Below are 17,216 nucleotides of genomic sequence, written 5' to 3'. Positions count from 1 at the left end.
AGATCTTGAAAGGAGCACTAAATATAGAAAGGAATGACCGCTACCAGCTAATACAAAAACACACCTAAACACACAGAACACTATCACTATAAAGCAACCAAGCAAGCACACAAACAAACCAACATAATAACCCAATAACAATACAATGACAGGATCAAATCCACACATATCAATACTAACCTTGAATGTAAATGGCCTAAATGCCCAACTTAAGAGGCACAGATCTGTAGCAAGCTGGATAAAAAAGCAAGACCCAATGGTATGCTGTCTTTGAGAGACCCATCTCACACGTAACAACATCAATAGGCTCAAAATAAAGGGATGGAGGAAAATCTACCATGCAAATGAAAAACAGAAAAAAGCAAAGTTTGCAATCATAATTTCAGACAAAACAGAATTCAAACCAACAAAGATAAAAAAGACAAAGAAGGGCATTACATAATGGTAAAGGGTTCCATTCAACAAGAAAATCCAACTATTATAAATACAGATGCACCCAACACAGAAGCACCCAGATTCATAAAGCAAGTTCTTAGAGACCTACAAAGAGACATATACTCCCACACAATAATATAGGAGAATTCAACACTCCACTGACAGTATTAGACAGATCATCCAGGCAGAAAATTAACAAAGATATTCAGGACCTGGTCCAACATAGGGCCAAATGGATTTCACAGACGTCTATGGAATTTTCCACCCCCAAAACAACAAAATATACGTTCTTCTAATTGCCACATGGCACATACTCTAAAATAGACTATGTAATTGGACATAAAACAATCCTCGGCAAATGCAAAATAACTGAAATCATACCAAATACACTCTTGGACCACAGCACTATATAAATAGAAGTCAAGACTAAGAAAATAGCTCAAAACTATGCAATTATATGGAAATTAAACAACGTGCTTCTGAATGACTTTTGGGCAAATAAGTTAAGGCAGAAATAAAAAGGTTCTTTGAAACTAACGAGAAAAAATCTACAACATACCAGAATCTCTGGGACACAGCTAAGACAGTGTTAAGAGAGAAATTCGTGACACTTAATGTCCACATCAAAAAGTTAGAAAGGTCTGAAATTAACAACATAACATCACAACTGAAAGAATTAGAGAAACGAGAACAAATCAGCCCCAAGGCTAGCAGAAGTCAAGAAATAACCAAAATCAGAGTCAAACTGAAGTAAATCAAGAATGAAAAAACATCCAAAAAATTAAAAAATCCAGGAGATGTGCTTTTTTTTTCTTTTTGAAAAAGTTAATGAGATAGATAGGCTGCTAGCTACACTAATACAGAAAGAGAGAAGATTCAAATTAACACAATTAGAAATGATGAGTGAATGTTCCCACTGGTCTTGCAGAAATAAAAGTAACCATCAGCAACTACTGTGAACACCTCTATGCACACAAACTAGAAAACCTGGAAGGGATAGATAAATTCCTGGATGCATACACCCTCCCAGGGCTGAACCAGGAGGAAACTGACTCCCTGAAGAGACCAATAAGGAGCCCCAAATTTGAATCAATAATAAATAGCTGATGAATTAAAAGAAAAAAAGCCCAGGACCTGAAGGATTCACAGCCCAATTCTAACAGATATACAAAGAAGACCTGGTACCATTCCTACTGAAATTATTCCAAAAAATTGAAGAGGATAGACTCCTCCCAAACTCATCCTATGAGGCCAGTATAATCTTAATACTAAAACCTTGCAGAAACACAAGAAAAAAAAGAAAACTTTAGGCCAATATCCTTGAAGAACATCCATGCAAAAATCCTCAACAAAATACTTGCAAACTGAATGCAGCAGCACATCAAAAAGCTAATTCACCATAATCAAGTAGGCTTCATCTCCAGGATGCAAGGTTGGTTCAACATATGCAAATCAATAAATGTGATTCATCACATAAACAGAACTAAAGACAAAAACCACATGATTATCTCAACAGATGAAGAAAAGGTTTTTGATGAAATTCAACATCCCTTCATGTTAAAAACTCTCAATAAACTAAGTATTGAAGGAACATACCTCAAACTAATAAGAGCCATCTGGGACAAATCCATAGTCAACAGTATACTGAAGGGCCAAAAGCTGGAAGCATTCTCCTTGAAAACCAGCACAAGACAAGGATGCCCTCTCTCACCATTCCTATTCAACACAGTATTGAAATTCCTACCCAGAACAATCAGGCAAGATAAATGAATAAAGGATATTCGAACAGAAAGAGAGGAAGTCAAACTATATCTGTTTGCAGAGGACATGATTCTGTGTCTAGAAAACCCCGTAGTCTCAGCCCAAAAGCTGATAACTTCAGCAAAGTGTTAGGATGCAAAAATCAATGTATAAAAATTATTAGAATTCCTATACACCAACAACAGCCAAGTTGAGAGCCAAATCAGAAAGGCAATCCCATTCACAATTGCTATGAAAAGAATAAAATACCTAGGAATACAGCTAACCAGAGAGGCGAAAGATCTCTACAATGAGAAATACAAAGCACTGCTCAAAGAAATCAGGGAAGACAAAAACAAATGTAAAAACATTCCATGCTCATGGATAGTGTTATGGTTTGGTTCTGTGTACCCATCCAAATTTTGTGTTTAATAAAATTCCCAGTGTTGGAAAGGGGACCTGCTGGGAGGTGATTGGATGATGGGTGTGAATTTCCCACTTGCTGTTCTCATAATAGTGAATGGGTTCTCAGGAGATCTGATGTCTTAAAAGTATGTGACACTTTCCCCTTCACTCTGTCTCTCTCTCTTGCTTCCATGTGAAAACATACTTGCTTCCCCTTTGCCCTTCTGCCACACTTGTAAGTTTCCTGAGGCCTCCCAGCCACACTTCCTGTACAGACTGCAGAACTTTTATTCAATTCAACTTATTTCCTTCATGTGTTACCCAATCTCGGGTAGTTCTTTATAGAGAATAGACTAATACAGAAAATTGGTACCAGAGAAGTGGGGCATTGCTATAAAGATACCTGAAAATGTGAAAGCAACTTTGGAACTGGGGAACAGGCAGAGGTTGGAACAGTTTAGAGGGCTCAGAAGAAGACAGGAAGAAGAGGGGAAGTTTGGAGCTTCCTAAAGACTTGTTGAATGGTTGTGACCAAAATGCTGATAGTGATATGGAAAATGAAGTCCAGGCTGAAGTGATCTCAGATGGATCTAAGGAACTTTTTGGGAACTAGAATAAGGGTCACTCTTGCTATGCTTTAACAAAGAGACTGGCGGCATTGGGTCCATGCTCTAGAGATCTGTGGAACTTTGAACTTGAGAGAGATGATTTTGTGTATCTGGCAGAAGAAGTTTCTAAGCAGTAAAGCTTTCAGGAATTAGCCTGACTGCTTCTAAAAGCCTACACTCATTTTCATAAACAAATAAATAGCCTGAAACTAGAACTTATATTTAAAAGGGAATCAGAGCACAAATGTTTGGAAAATTTGCAGCCCAATCATGCAGTAGAAAAGAAAAAAAAATTCTGGCTAGGAATTCAAGGCTGCAGAGATTTGCATAAATGAAGAAGAGCAGAATGTTAATAGCCAAGACAATGGGGAAAATGCCTCCAGGGTATTTTAGAGACCTTCATAGTAGTCCCTCTCGTCACAGGTGTGGAGACCTAGGAGGGAAAAATGATTCTGTGGGCCAGGGCCAGGACCCCATTGCTCTGTGCAACCCCAGGACATGGCACCCTGCATCCCAGGGGCTCCAACTTCAGCAATGGCTAAAGTGGGACAAGGTACAACTTTGGCCATAGCTTCAGAGGGCACAAGCCCCAAACCTTGGTGGTTTCCACATGGTATTGGGCCTGTGGATGTACAGAAGGCAAGACTTGAGGTTTGGGAGCCACCTAGATTTCAAAGGATGTATGAAAATGCCTGGATCCCAGGAAATGAAAATCCCAGGAAGAAGTCTGCTGCAGGGACAAATCCCTCATGGAGAACATCTACTAGGGCAGTGCAGAGGGATGCGGAGTTGGAGCCCCCACACAGAGTCTCCAGTTGGGGCACTGCCTAGTGGAGTTGTGAGAGGAGGGCCACCGTCCTCCAGATTCCAGAATGGTAAATCCACTAACAGCTTGCCCTGTGGGCCTGGAAGAGCTGCAGGCACTCAATCCCGGCCCATGAAAGCAGCTGTGGAGGCTCTACCCTGCAGAGTCACAGGGGTGAAGCTGCCCAAGGCTTTGAGAGTCCACCTCTTGCATCAGTGTCCCCTGGATGAGACATGGAATCAAAAGAGATTATTTTGGAGCATTAAGACTTAACGACTGCCCTGCTGGGTTTTGGACTTGCATGGGGCCTATAGCCACTTTATTTCAGCCAATTTCTCCCTTTTGGAATGGGAACATTTCCCCAATGCCTGTACCCCCATAGAATCTTGGAAGTAACTATCTTGTTTTTAATCTCACATGCTCATAGGTGGAAGGGACTTGCCTTGCCTCAGATGAAACTTTGGATTTGGATTTTTGAGTTAATGCTAGAATGAGTTAAGACTTTGGGGGATTGTTGGGAATGTATGATTATGTTTTGAAATGCGAGAAGGACACATTCTTTGGGAGGGCCATGGTGGAATCATATGGTTATGTTCTCTGTCCCCACTCAAATTTCATGTTAAATTGTACTGCCCAATGTTGGGGGAGGGAGCTGGTGGGAGGTGACTGGATCATGGGGGCAGATTTTGCTCTTGCTGTTCTCATGATAGTGAGTGAGTTCTTAGATCTGATGCTATGTGGCACTTCCCCCTTCACTCTCTTTCTCTTTTGCTGCCATATGAAGATGTGCTTGCCTCCCCTGTGCTCTTTTGTTGTGATTTTATGTTTCCTGAGGCCTCCCAATCATGTTTTCTGTACAGCCTGCAGAACTGTGAGTCAGTAAAACTTCTCTCTTTCATAAGTTAACCAGTCTCAGGTAGTTTTTTATAGCAGTGTGAGAATGGACTAATACAGATATGAAGAATTAATATCATTAAAATAGCCATATTGCCCAAAGCAATGTACAGATTCAATGCTATTCCTATCAAACTACAAACAACGCTCTTCACAGAACTAGAAAAAAAAATATTTTAACATCTATATGGAACCAAAAAGAGCCTGATTAGCCAAGAAAATCCTAATAGCTAGAGGCATCATGTTACCCAACTTCAAACTATATTACAGTGCTACAGTAACCAAAACAGCATGGTACTGGTACAAAAACAGGCACTAAGACTAATGGAACAGAATAGGGAGCCCAGAAATAAGGCCACTCACCTATGAACTATGACCATCTGCTGTTCAACAAAGCTGACAAAAATAAACAATGGGGAAATTCCTCCCTATCAATAAATCGTGTTGGGATAACTGTCTAGCCATATGCAGAAAATTGAAGCCGGACCGTTTTCTGACACCACATACAAAAGTCAACTCAAGATGGACTAAAGACTTAAATGTAAAACCAAAACACTATAAATATCCTGGAAGACAATCTAGAAAATACCATCCTTGACATAGGAATGGGCAAAGATTTCATGACAAAGACACGAAATTGACAGTGGTATCTAATTAAACTTAAGAGATTCTGCACAGAAAAAGAAATTATTAACAGAGTCAATAGATAACCTACAGAATGGGAGAAAATATTTGCAAAGAATGCATTTGACAAAGGTCTAATATCCAGCATCTGTAAGGAACTTACACACATTTACAAGAGAAAAACAATTCCATTAAAAAGTGGGCAAAGGACATAAACAGCAATTTTTCAAAGAAGACACACATGAGGACAACAAGGATATGAAAAAGCTCAATAACACTGATCATTAGATAAATGCAAATCAAAACCACGATGAGATACCATTTCACACCAGTGAGAATGGATATTATTAAAAAGTAAAAAAAATACAGATGCTGGTGAGGTTGCAGAGAAAAAGGAACACTTGTACATTGCTGGTGGGAGTGTAAATTACTTCAGTCATTGTGGAAAATAGTATGGTGATTCTTCAAAAAGCTAAAAGCAGAATTACCATTCTACCTAGCAATTCCATTACTGAGTATATACCCAGAGGAATATAAGTCATTCTACCATACAGACACATGCACACGGATGTTCATTGCATCACTATTCACAATAACAAAGACATGGAATCAACCCAAAAGTCCATTGATGACAGATTGGATAAAAAAAAAAAAACTGTGGTACATATACACCATGGAATACTATGTGGTCATATAAAAGAATGAGATCATGTCTTTTGTGGGAACATGGGTGGAACTGGAGGCTATTATCCTCAGCAAAAGAATGCAGGAACAGAAAACCAAATACTGCATGTTCTCACTTTTAAGTGCGAGCTAAATGATCAGAATTTATGAACATAAAGAAGAAAATAACAGGCACTGGGGTCTACTTGAGGGTGCAGGGTGGTAGGAGAAAGAAGAGCAGAAAAGGTAACTATTGGGTACTGGTTAATACCTGGGTGAAGAAATAATCTGTACAATAACCCTCCACGAACAAACCTTCACATGTACCCCTGAACTTAAAATAAAAGTTAAAACAAAGTTGCTGCTTACCTAGATTTTCACTGTTTAGGGGGTGTATGGATGGGAGATGCAGTCAGACTCAGGGAAAAGATGACAAGATGTTCAATGGTGAAGCAAGCATCTATTCACAGTGAACACTCAGTAGAAGGAGCACCAGAAGAATTCTCCTTCCTACGAGAAGTGTTCACTGGAATTGATTGGGGGTAGAGACTATCCAGCCCAGGCAAGAACCCAGAAAGAGGTACATAGGTAGAAGGTACAGCTAACATAGGGGTTTTCTTGGGTGGCAGTGAATTAGTGGAGGTTGCAGCCAGTCTAGGAGAGTATTTAGCAGGAAGAACATGAGTACAGGTGTCATCTTCCCAAGGGGGGAATTTCTGTAAAATTGCACCAGTTGCAACTAGCCTAGGGGATTACATAGCAGGATGTATATAAGTAGAAGTTGTAGTTAGCCTAGGAAGGAACATGGCAAGAGTTGCACGGGTCAGAGGAATACCCAGCCTAAGAAAACACCAGGCAGGATGTTCATGATAGAGGGTCCAGCCAACTGAGGGTAAGAAATGTCAGAAAGTGCATGGTGGAGATTCCAGTCTTCTAGAAAAAGTCACAGAAGTATGTCCATGAGGAAATATTGCACTCCATCTAGAGGTGAACTTGATAGGAGATGCATGGTCTAAGAAAGAGTCCATAAAGGGGAAAACCTAGTAGGTGGTACACGTGTGGTATATTCAGTCAACTAAAGGGAGGATATTTCAGATAATGCATCAGTGTAATGAAAATATGTACTAAGAGAGGATTTGAGAAGAGCTGCATTAGTGAAGGAAGCATCCAGGCTAGGAGAGGACTTGCAAAGTCCCTGGGTAGAATGTGTCATGAGCCTAGTGGAGCAACCAGGAGAAAGTGCGTTGGTGAAGGGATAGTCTAGCCTGAGGTAGAAATGAACAGGTAGTGCATGGCTTGAGAATGTATCCAGCCTCAGGAAGGATATTTTAGGAGGCATACAAATTCAGGGTGCAAATAGACTAGCAGAGGACCTGGCAGAAAGTTCATAGGTTGAGGAAGAATTTAGCCTAGGGGAGGACTTGACCGGAGGTGCATGAGTGTGATTTGAAGCCAGCCCCCAGGAAGACTTACCAGGAAGTACATGGGTGAAAGAAGCATTCAGGCAAGAGGAGGACTTGACCAGAGGTCCACGATTGTAGGGTGCAGCAACTCTAGAGGAGGATACAACAGAGTATTGCATCAGTGTCTGGATAAGCCAGATCAGAACAGGATCCGGGAAGAAGTACATGGGTGAAAAGAGCATCCAGCCTAGTGGAGGATATGGCAATAAGTGCCTGGATGGAAGTTGCAGCTATCTGAGGTTAAAACCTACAGGATATATATGGGGGAGGCTACAGAAAGCCTCTTGTAGGATCTGACAGAAGATTTTAGAGTGGAGGATGCATTTGGCCTGAAAGAACACATGGGATCAGGTGCAGAGGTATAGGGATCAGACTCCCTAGGGGACAATTTGCATAAAGTGCATGAACCAAGGGAGTACCCATTCCAGGATAAGATTCAGAAAGAAGTGCATGAAAAAAGGCATTCAGCCTAGGGAAGGTCCCATGAGTTTTTGTATGGGTGCAGAAAGTAACCAGTCTGGGGAAGGACCCAGAATGAAGTGCATGGGTGGAGAAAGTGTCAGACTTGGAATAGAAGTGGAATAAATTGCATGAGAGAATTAAATCAGATTATGAGGGATTGTGGTGGGTTTGTAAAATTGGAGTATACAGCCAGCTCAAGAGAGGATCTTTCAGCATTTGCATGAGATTAGGAAACAGTGAGAGTTATATTATCCTGGGTTCTGCAGAGAAACAGAACATATATGTATATGTATAAGGGATCTTCACAAAGTTCATGGAAAGTATGAAATATGGAAAAATGCAAACATTTTTTGCACCAAAATAAATTCACCCTACCTTGTTGTAACATGTCTGAACAAGATCTGGCTTGAGGTACTAAGAAGGATAAGGCATCAGTGTGAAAAGGGCCCCAACCAGAGAGCAACATGAATTCTGCTAAAATTAAAGGAAGAACAAACATCAAATTTATGTTGAAGCTTGAGTGGAAGCATGGTGAAATCACTGATGCTTTACAAAATGTTTGTGGAAACAATGTCCCCAAATATCAGTGGTTTACAGATGGATAATTAGCTTTAAGAAGAAGAAGGGACAAGATGATGTTGAAGATAAAGCTCACAGTAGCAGACCATCTGCATCAATTTTCAAGGAAAAAAAAAATAATCTTGTTCATGCCCTAATTGAAAAGGACTGGCGATTAACCGCATTAACAGTAGTCAAATACCATAGACATCTCAATTAGTTCAGTTTACACAATTATGACTGAAAAACAAAGTTGAGCAAACTTTCCACTCAAGGGGCACTAAAACCATTGTGCTCAGATCAGCTCCAGACAGGAGCAAATGTTTCAATCGAAATTTTAAACAAATGGGATCAAGATCCTGAAGCATTTCTTCAAAGAATGTTTATAGGAGATTAAACTTGGCTTTACCAGTATGATCCTGAAGACAAAGCAAATTAAAGCAATGGCTACTAAGAAGTGAAAATGGTCCAGTCAAAGCAAAAGTGGCTGCCTGAGGAGAGGAGGTCACGGCGTAAAGCTGCAGCTACCGCCATTGCCGCTTCTGCAAGGTCTCAGGGTCGGGCTGCAGCCATGTCCTATTGCCGGCAGGAAGGGAAGGATGGAATCATATTTGTAACCAAAGAAGATCATGAAACTCCAAGCAATGCAGACATGGTGGCCGATGACCCCAATGATCCATACGAGGAGCACGGATTGATACTGCCAAATGGAAACATTAACTGGAACTGCCCATGCCTCTGGGGAATGGCCAGCGGACCCTGTGGAGAACAGTTCAAGTCAGCCTTTTCCTGCTTCCACTATAGCACGGAGGAGATCAAGGGGTCAGACTGTGAAGACCAGTTCCGGGTCATGCAGGAATGCATGCAGAAATACCCAGACCTCTATCCCCAAGAGGATGAGGATGAGGAAGAGGAAAGGGAAAAGAAGCCAGCAGAACAAGTAGAAGAAACAGCTCCCACTGAGGCCACTGCAACCAAAGAAGAGGAGGGGTCAAGTTAATGAAGGCCACAAGGCACTGGGCTCCAGTCCTTTTGGAGTGGACCTTTTGCAAAAGGCCTTGTCGTAACCTTCCAAGAAAGTGTCTTTCCCTCTGTTGTCCTGTGCACTGTAATATACAAAATAACTTATTTTGATGATCAGGGGTCTTGACCTCTTGACATATACACTGAAAAAAATGGGGGTTGTATGTATGTGTGTCCTACCTAAACCTGTAGCTGCCACTTTTGAATTCTCTTCTCAGATTGCCCTGAATTTTGCCACTTTTAAATGACGTGCTGAATAAGCTCAGCAACTAAAAACCATTACCCAAGAACGTTTTTTGTGAGTGAGCTGATTTATTCTGATTCATTATATTCCTTTTGGTAGATTTTATACCCCTTGGGGAAAATAATACAAGTATAGAAACAAAAACATATTCTCTTAAAAATGCTGGGGTAGGGCATATCTACTAGCAGAGGCCAGATGGTCAGATACGATTTCTGCAAACCCATCTTGACCTTGAGTATGTGAAGGTGTACTGTACTTCATTCCTGATACATTTTGGTTTCCATGATGGTATGGAGCTCCTGGTTTTCTGTGTTTGGACGATGAAGATTTGGGCCCTCCCCTTCACAATCCCTTTCTAAGTGAAGGGAGAGGCTGGCTTGGCTGTTCCTTGTTAGTCCGAAAGCCCTGGTTTGGGGCTCATGTTCACATTGGCTCTCAATCTGGCCAGGTGCAATGTTCTTGAGAGGTGGGGACCTAATTATAACCAGAGTAGCAGGAAGAGAGGAAACATTGTGAATTAAGTATTCAATTAAAAGGAAACATGATTTCTACCTGGAGAAAAAAAAAAAAAAAAAAAAAGCAAAAGTGGACCAGTTAAGAGCAAAGGTCATTACAACAGTTTTCTGGGATGCTCACAACATTTTCTATGTTGAATTTCTGGAGAGCCAAAGAACAATAACATTTGCTTATTATGGGAGTGCTCTGACAATGGTTAGCCAAAACTTTAGCAGAAAAATACCTGAGAAATCTTCACCAGAGAGTCCTTCTCCATCAGGACTGTATTACTCAGGGCTCTCTAGAGGGACAGAACTAATAGGATACATGTATATATGAGAGGGAATTTATTAAGGAGAATTGACTCACACGATCACAAAGTAAAGTCCCACTATAGGCTGTCTGCAAGTTGAGGAGCAAGAAAGCCAGTGGTGGATCAGTCCGAGTCCCAAAACCTCAAAAGTAGGGAAGCCAACAGTGCAGCCTTCAGTCTGTGGCCAAAGGCCCGAGAGCCCCTGACAAACCACTGGTGTGAGTCCAAGAGTCCAAAAGCTGAAGAACTTGGAGTCTGATGTTCGAGGGCAGGAAGCATCCAGCATCAGAGAAAGATGAAGCCTAGAAAACTCAGCAAGTCTGCTCTTCCATCTTCTCCTGCTTGCTTTGTTCTGACCATGCTGGCAGCTGATTAGATGCTGCCCACCCAGACTGAGCATGGGTCTGCCTCTCCCCGTTCACTGACTCAAATTTTAATCTCCTTTGCAACTCCCACACAGACACATCCAGGAACAATACTTTGCACCCTTCAATCCAATCAAGTTGACATTCAGTATTAACCATCACAATGACAATGCTCTTACTTATTCTTCTTATCAAATAAGAGCAATTTTTGTGAGTTTTGATGGGAAATTATAAAGTATCCACCTTACAGTCCTAATTTGGCTCTTTCTGGCTTCTTTTTGTTTTCTTATCTTAAAAAGATCTTTAAAGATTTTATTTTAGTTAACCATAAAAAAGATTGCATTGACATGATTAAATTTCCAGGAACCTCTGTTCTTTAGGGATGAACTATATGAGTGGTATCATTGTTTAGAAAGGTGTCTTGAACTTGATGGACCTTAAGACGAGTAATACAGTACATTTAAAAAATTTTTATCTTCTCATTTCATTTTTTCCACAAACTTATTTCTCTCTCTCGCTCTCTCTCTCTGTCTGTGTGTGTGTGCTTGTGTGTGCGTGTTGTTGTAATGGTGGTGATGGTGGGTGTGTATGGAGAGAGAGGTTTATTATGAGAAATTGGCTTATGTCATTATGGAAGCTGTGGAGTCCTATGGTCTGCCATCAGCAAACTAGAAACCCAGGAAAGCCAGTGGTGAATTTTAATCCAAGTTCAAAGGCCCAAGAAGTAGAAGAGCAAATGGTGTAAATCCCAGCCTGAGCACAGAAGAAGATGAGGTGAGATGTTCCAGCTTGAGCAGTGAGGCAGGAAGAGAAGGGACAAATTGCTCCTTCCTCAATCTTTGTTCTATTTGGGTCTTCAATGGATTGGATGATGGCCAACCACATTGAGAAGGGAAATCTGCTTTACTGAGCCCACCGACTCAGATATTCATCTCACAACCTCACAGAAACACCCAGAAGTAAGTTTTAATATGGGAATTCCTTAGCCCAGTCAAAGCAACATTAAAGTTAACTATCACATGAAGTCTCAGTAAAAGGTACTTGAGTAGACGGTAGAGTCTATCTAAAGAAGCCTCTGATAATGGCTGCATGGGTGCAGGGTGCAGGCAGCCTAGGGGAAAACTCAGAGGAAATGCAAAGGTGGAAGGTACTACCTACCCAGGGGAAGATATGGCAGGAAGTGCACAGTTGCAGGGTATAACCAGCCTAGGGGAGGACATGGGAAGATCTTCAGGAATGCAGTTAAAGTCAGCCAAAAGGAGGACCAAAAAAGTAGTGCAAGAATTAAGAATGCAGCCATCTTAGGAGGAGAAATAGTAGGAGGTGTATGGATGCAGATCGCAGTTAACTTAGCAGCCTACCTGGAAGGAAGTGCATTGGGAATGGGAGCATTAGCCAGTGGAGCACTCACCTGGAGCATCGTGGGTGGGGAAATGACCAAACCAGGGGAAGTCACAACAGGAAATCCACTGGTAGAGGGAGCATCCAGAGATAAGATGTGGTAGGGGTGTGGAGGGGTGGAATGTACAGATTGCCTATGGGAGGATAAGGTAGGAAGGGTATGGTTTCAGGGAGCTTCCATCCCAAGGTGAGAAGTATTCAGGGCATGCATAGTTGTTTGAGGCATCTAATCTAGGAGAGAATAGCAGAAGGTGCATGTTTGGAGGATATAGGCAGCCTAGGGAAGGAAACAGTAGAATTTTTATTGTGTGAATTGGAAACAGCCTGAGGAGAATCAGCAAGAAGTATATGGTTGGAGGGAGCATACAACCTAAGGCAGGACCTGGCAGAACGGGCATGAGAGGATGAAGAATTCAACCTAGAGGACACTTGGCAGATCTTTCATGGGTGAAAGGTATATTCAGCCTATGGGATGATCTGGCAAGAAATACAGAAGGAATAAAATCACTAGGGCTAGATGAGGACACGCAGGAAGTGTATTGGAGGAGGGACCACTCATTATAGAGCAAATCTTGCAGGTAGTATATAGTTAAAGGTTAAATCAGTCTACAGTAGGATATACTAAGAGGTGCACTGGTAGAGGGTGCAACCAGCCTAGGAAAGTAATAAGTAGAAAGTGTATGAGTGGATGAAATAGCCAGCCTAGATAAAGTCTCAGCAGGAGATGCAATGGTGCATGGTACAGCCAGCTTAACAGTAAAGCTGACCAGAGGTGTAGAGGTAGAAGAAATAACATCTTGCCCAGGGAAATACATGGCAGGTGGGCATGGATACAGAATGTAGTCAGTCTAGGATAGGAACCATAGAAGGAACATTTGTGGTGGTTTCAGTCAGCCTAAAGAAGGGTATGGCAGGAGGCGTAATCCAGTAAAATACATGGCATGGAGTGCAGTAGTGCAGTGTGTTGAAAGCCAAGTGTGCTTGGATGTGTGCATTGATCAAGAATGAAACCAGTCTAGGAGCAGACACAGTATAAGACTAATGTGTGCTGGGTGTAGTCAGCCTAGGAGAGAACAGAGAAATATTTGTATGATTCAAAGGAGCATTTAGCCCAAAGGAGGTATTGGCAAGGGGTTTATACGTTGATTGTGCAGCCAGCATAAGGAATGACATCCTATAGGGGGCATGATTGAGGACACTTCCAAAGTAGCAGGAGTAATCTGCATGAGTGCAGTGGCAGAGAAACCATGCAGCCTAGCTGACCACCAAGGAAGTGGTGCATGGGTAGGGCAAACACCAAGCTAACTTGAGGGCAAAAGAGGGAATGCATGTGTAGAGGTTGTAGCCAGCTTAGAGGAGGAACTGGCAGGATGTTTATGGGGAAAGGGAGAATCCAGCTTTGTGGGAGACTTGGAAGTTGGTGCAAGGGTGAAGGTGCAGCTCACCCAGGAGTTCAAGGATGCATAGGTTCCAGGTGCAGCCAGCATAACAAAAGATATAGTAAAAGGTGTATGTATGCCTGGTGCCACCAGTTTAGATAACAATCAGGCAGAACATGCCTGGGTGAAGGGTTCAACCAGATTGTGGAATCACAATGGATGTGATGTATGGCAGGAGATGTATGAGTGCAAGTTGCAGCCAGAATCAAGGAAAATTGTTATTTGGTGCATAGGTGGAAGTAATATTCAACCCAGGGGAGATCTTAGCAGAATGTCCAAGAGAGAAAGAAGCCTCTAGCTTAGGAGAAGCCCTGGCATGGTTTTAAGATTCAGCTATATCAGGGAATGTCCAGGCAAGAAGTGCATGCATGTAGAAAGCATCAGACCTAGAGAAGGACCACTGGAAAGTGGATGGATGGAAGTCACATCCAGCATAGATAAAGTCAAGGAAAGATGTGCAAAGATGCAGGCAGCAGCCACCCACGGAATGACCCCTGCAAGAAGTGCTTGGACCATGGAAGCAAGAAGCCTAAATGAGGTATTACAAGGAGATCACGGATACAGGGTACAGGTAGACCTGAGAAAGGGCAGGCAGAATGTGCATGGATGGAGAGAGCATCAATCCTAAAGAAGAGCTTGGAAACGGGTGGATGGATGGAGAAAGCAGCTAAGTTAGAGATAACCCAGTAGGAAGTTATTGAATTGAGGGATTTTTCAGTGTAGGTAAGGCAAAACAAGAGAAGCCTGGGTGGAGGGTGCAGGCTACCAATGGGAGGATTTTCCATGAGATTGACAAGTGGAGGGAGCATTTAGATAGGGCAAGTATTTGCCTGAGGGACATGGGTAGAGACACAGCCACTCTAAGATATACTCCTATCTATACAGCAGTTGGTGCTTAGATAATAAAGTACATCAATATAAGGAAGGGCCAGGCAGAAAGTGAAGGGGTGGTATGAGAAGCCAGTCTAGGGAGAACCTGGCAGGAATTGATTAAAAGTCCAACCAAACAGGGGGAGGACTGGGTAGGGGGTACATTAATGCAGGGAACATTAAGCCTAGAACAAGACATTAAAAGAAGTTAATTGGTGGAATGTGCTGCCAGCATAGGAAAACAGCCAGTAGCAGGTGTATGGGAAAGAGTGAAGCCATCCTAGGGGTGTATTATGATTGGAATGTGCAACCTGCCTAAGGGAGGACATGTTAGGTTATACATGGAAGCAGGATGCAGCCAGCTTAACAAATAACCCAGCAGGAACTGCATAAGTGAAATGACCATCCTGCCTGGGAGAGGCTATGACTGAGAGTGCACAGATGCAAAATGCATCTAGTCTAGGGGATAATCCACAGATATATGTGTGGAGCTTGCAACGCAGGTGTTATGGGGCTTCCCTGCTTAACAGAGGCCTTGGTGGGAAGTGTATGAGATGAAGGTGCAGAGGGGCTGGGGAAGGATTCAGCAGGCAGCATGCATGAATGGTGGATGCAGCCACCCTAAGTGACAGTTGACAGGAGGTTTAAGAATGGAGGGATCAACTAGTCTAGGAGAGGACTTGGGCTGAGGTGCAGGAGTATAGAGTGAAGCTTTCTGTATTAGTTTCCTAGGGCTGCTGTGACAAATTACCAAAAATTCGTTAGCTTAAAACAGCAGAAATGTATTATCTCCAAGTCTGAAATCAAGTGTTGGCAGGGCCATGCTCCCTCCAAAAGCTCTAGGGGTGAATGTTTCCTTGCCTCTTATACTTTCTGGTGCTATGACTACTTCTCAGATTCCTTGGCTGCATCACTCCAATCTCTGTCTCCATGGTCACACTGCCCCCTCCCCTTCACGTGTCTTCTCTTCCTCTCTCTGTGTCAAATCTCCCTCTGCTTTTCTTTTATAAGGATACTTTCCATTGGATTTAGGGCTCACTCAGATAATCCAGAAGGATCTCATCTTAGGGATCTTTAAAATAATTACATCTGCAGGTATATTTTATCCAAATAAGATTATATTCACAGATTCTGGAGATTAGGACATGGACCTATCACTTTTGGGGTCGCCATTCAACTCACTACCCCTGTCTAGAGTAGTGAAGGGCAGAATGTGCATAAGTGGAGTAGAAGTTGCAGTCAGTCTAGGGAATGATATAGCAGAAGGTACATGGCTAAACTATGTAGGTATCCCAATGCAAGACCTGACAAGAAGTGTGTGGGTGGAGAGAACATCCAGCCTATGAATGAATTCCGTAAGTACATGGGTAATTGGAGCAGCCAGCAATGAAGAGCAGTCAGAACTAGTTTCCCAGGAGAGCCTAAACTAGGAGAAGATACAGAAGAATATACATGGGAATTAGAAACATCCATCCTTAGGAAGAATTCACTAGAATGTGCATGGAAGGAGGGAACATCCAGCCTAGGAGAGCATATTGCAGGAAGTGTATGAGTGAAAGGAGCATGCAGTCTAGTAGAAGACTCAGGAGGAGGTGAATATGTTAGGACATGGCAGGATATGTATTGCTAGAGGGAGCATCCAGCACAGGTAGGACTTGTTATATGGTGCATGAGAGAGCAATCAGATTAGGCCCGGACCAAGAAGTGTATGGATGAAGGGTACGGACAGTCTAGGAAAGGACTAGGCAGGATATACAAGGTACATATGTGGAGGTAATAACCAGCTTAATGGAAGACTAGGGGAAAGTACATTATCAAAGACTCCAGCCAGCCTAGGTTTGAGCTCTATAGGAAGTACATGTGTGGAGTGCAGAGACTTTCTAGTGTAGGAAGTGACAGTATTCCTTGGATGAAAGGTGCAGCCAGTGTAAAGCAGGAATTAGTAGGAGGTGCATGGGTGCATAGTTCTGCCAGGCTAAGAAATAATCCTTCAGGAAGTGTATGGTTGGAGTGTCTATCTAGCATAAAAAAGGAGAAGGAAGAAGGTACAGTGAGAATGATACAGCCAGCATAAGGGAGAACATGGCAAGAGGTGCATGTTGGAGCCAGGTAAGGAAAATATCCCACATGAAGTGCAGAAGTGAAGGATACATCCAGTATAATTGAGAACCTGGAGGAAATTGCATGGGTGGTGTGTGGTGGAATAAATGCATTAGTAGAAAGAGTAACCAGCCTAGATTTTGGCATGGAATTGGTGGAAGAAGGATTCAGAATAATGGAGGACTCAGCATTGAGTATATGAAAGAGGGTGCAGCAAACCTAGGAAGAATTCATCAAGAAATGCACGGGAGGTGGGAGCATTAAGCCTAGGGTTGGAATCAGCATGAATTATGTGGGTGGAGGGGCCAT

The 17,216-nt window shown here is 42.4% G+C and overlaps 1 pseudogene across 1 annotated transcript; it reads left to right on the top strand.

Annotated features, from left to right (window-relative positions):
* Positions 1-9,156: 9,156 nt before the first annotated feature.
* LOC105551145 lies at positions 9,157-10,354 on the top strand (annotated as a pseudogene). The gene has a single exon (XR_001007824.1). The product of XR_001007824.1 is annotated as a mitochondrial intermembrane space import and assembly protein 40 pseudogene (transcript).
* Positions 10,355-17,216: the final 6,862 nt, after the last annotated feature.

This window comes from Mandrillus leucophaeus, unplaced genomic scaffold (genome assembly GCF_000951045.1).
Source record: "Mandrillus leucophaeus isolate KB7577 unplaced genomic scaffold, Mleu.le_1.0 Scaffold509, whole genome shotgun sequence".
In the NCBI taxonomy this organism is placed as follows: Eukaryota; Metazoa; Chordata; class Mammalia; order Primates; family Cercopithecidae; genus Mandrillus; species Mandrillus leucophaeus.
This window is presented reverse-complemented; position numbering and strand designations above follow the sequence as displayed.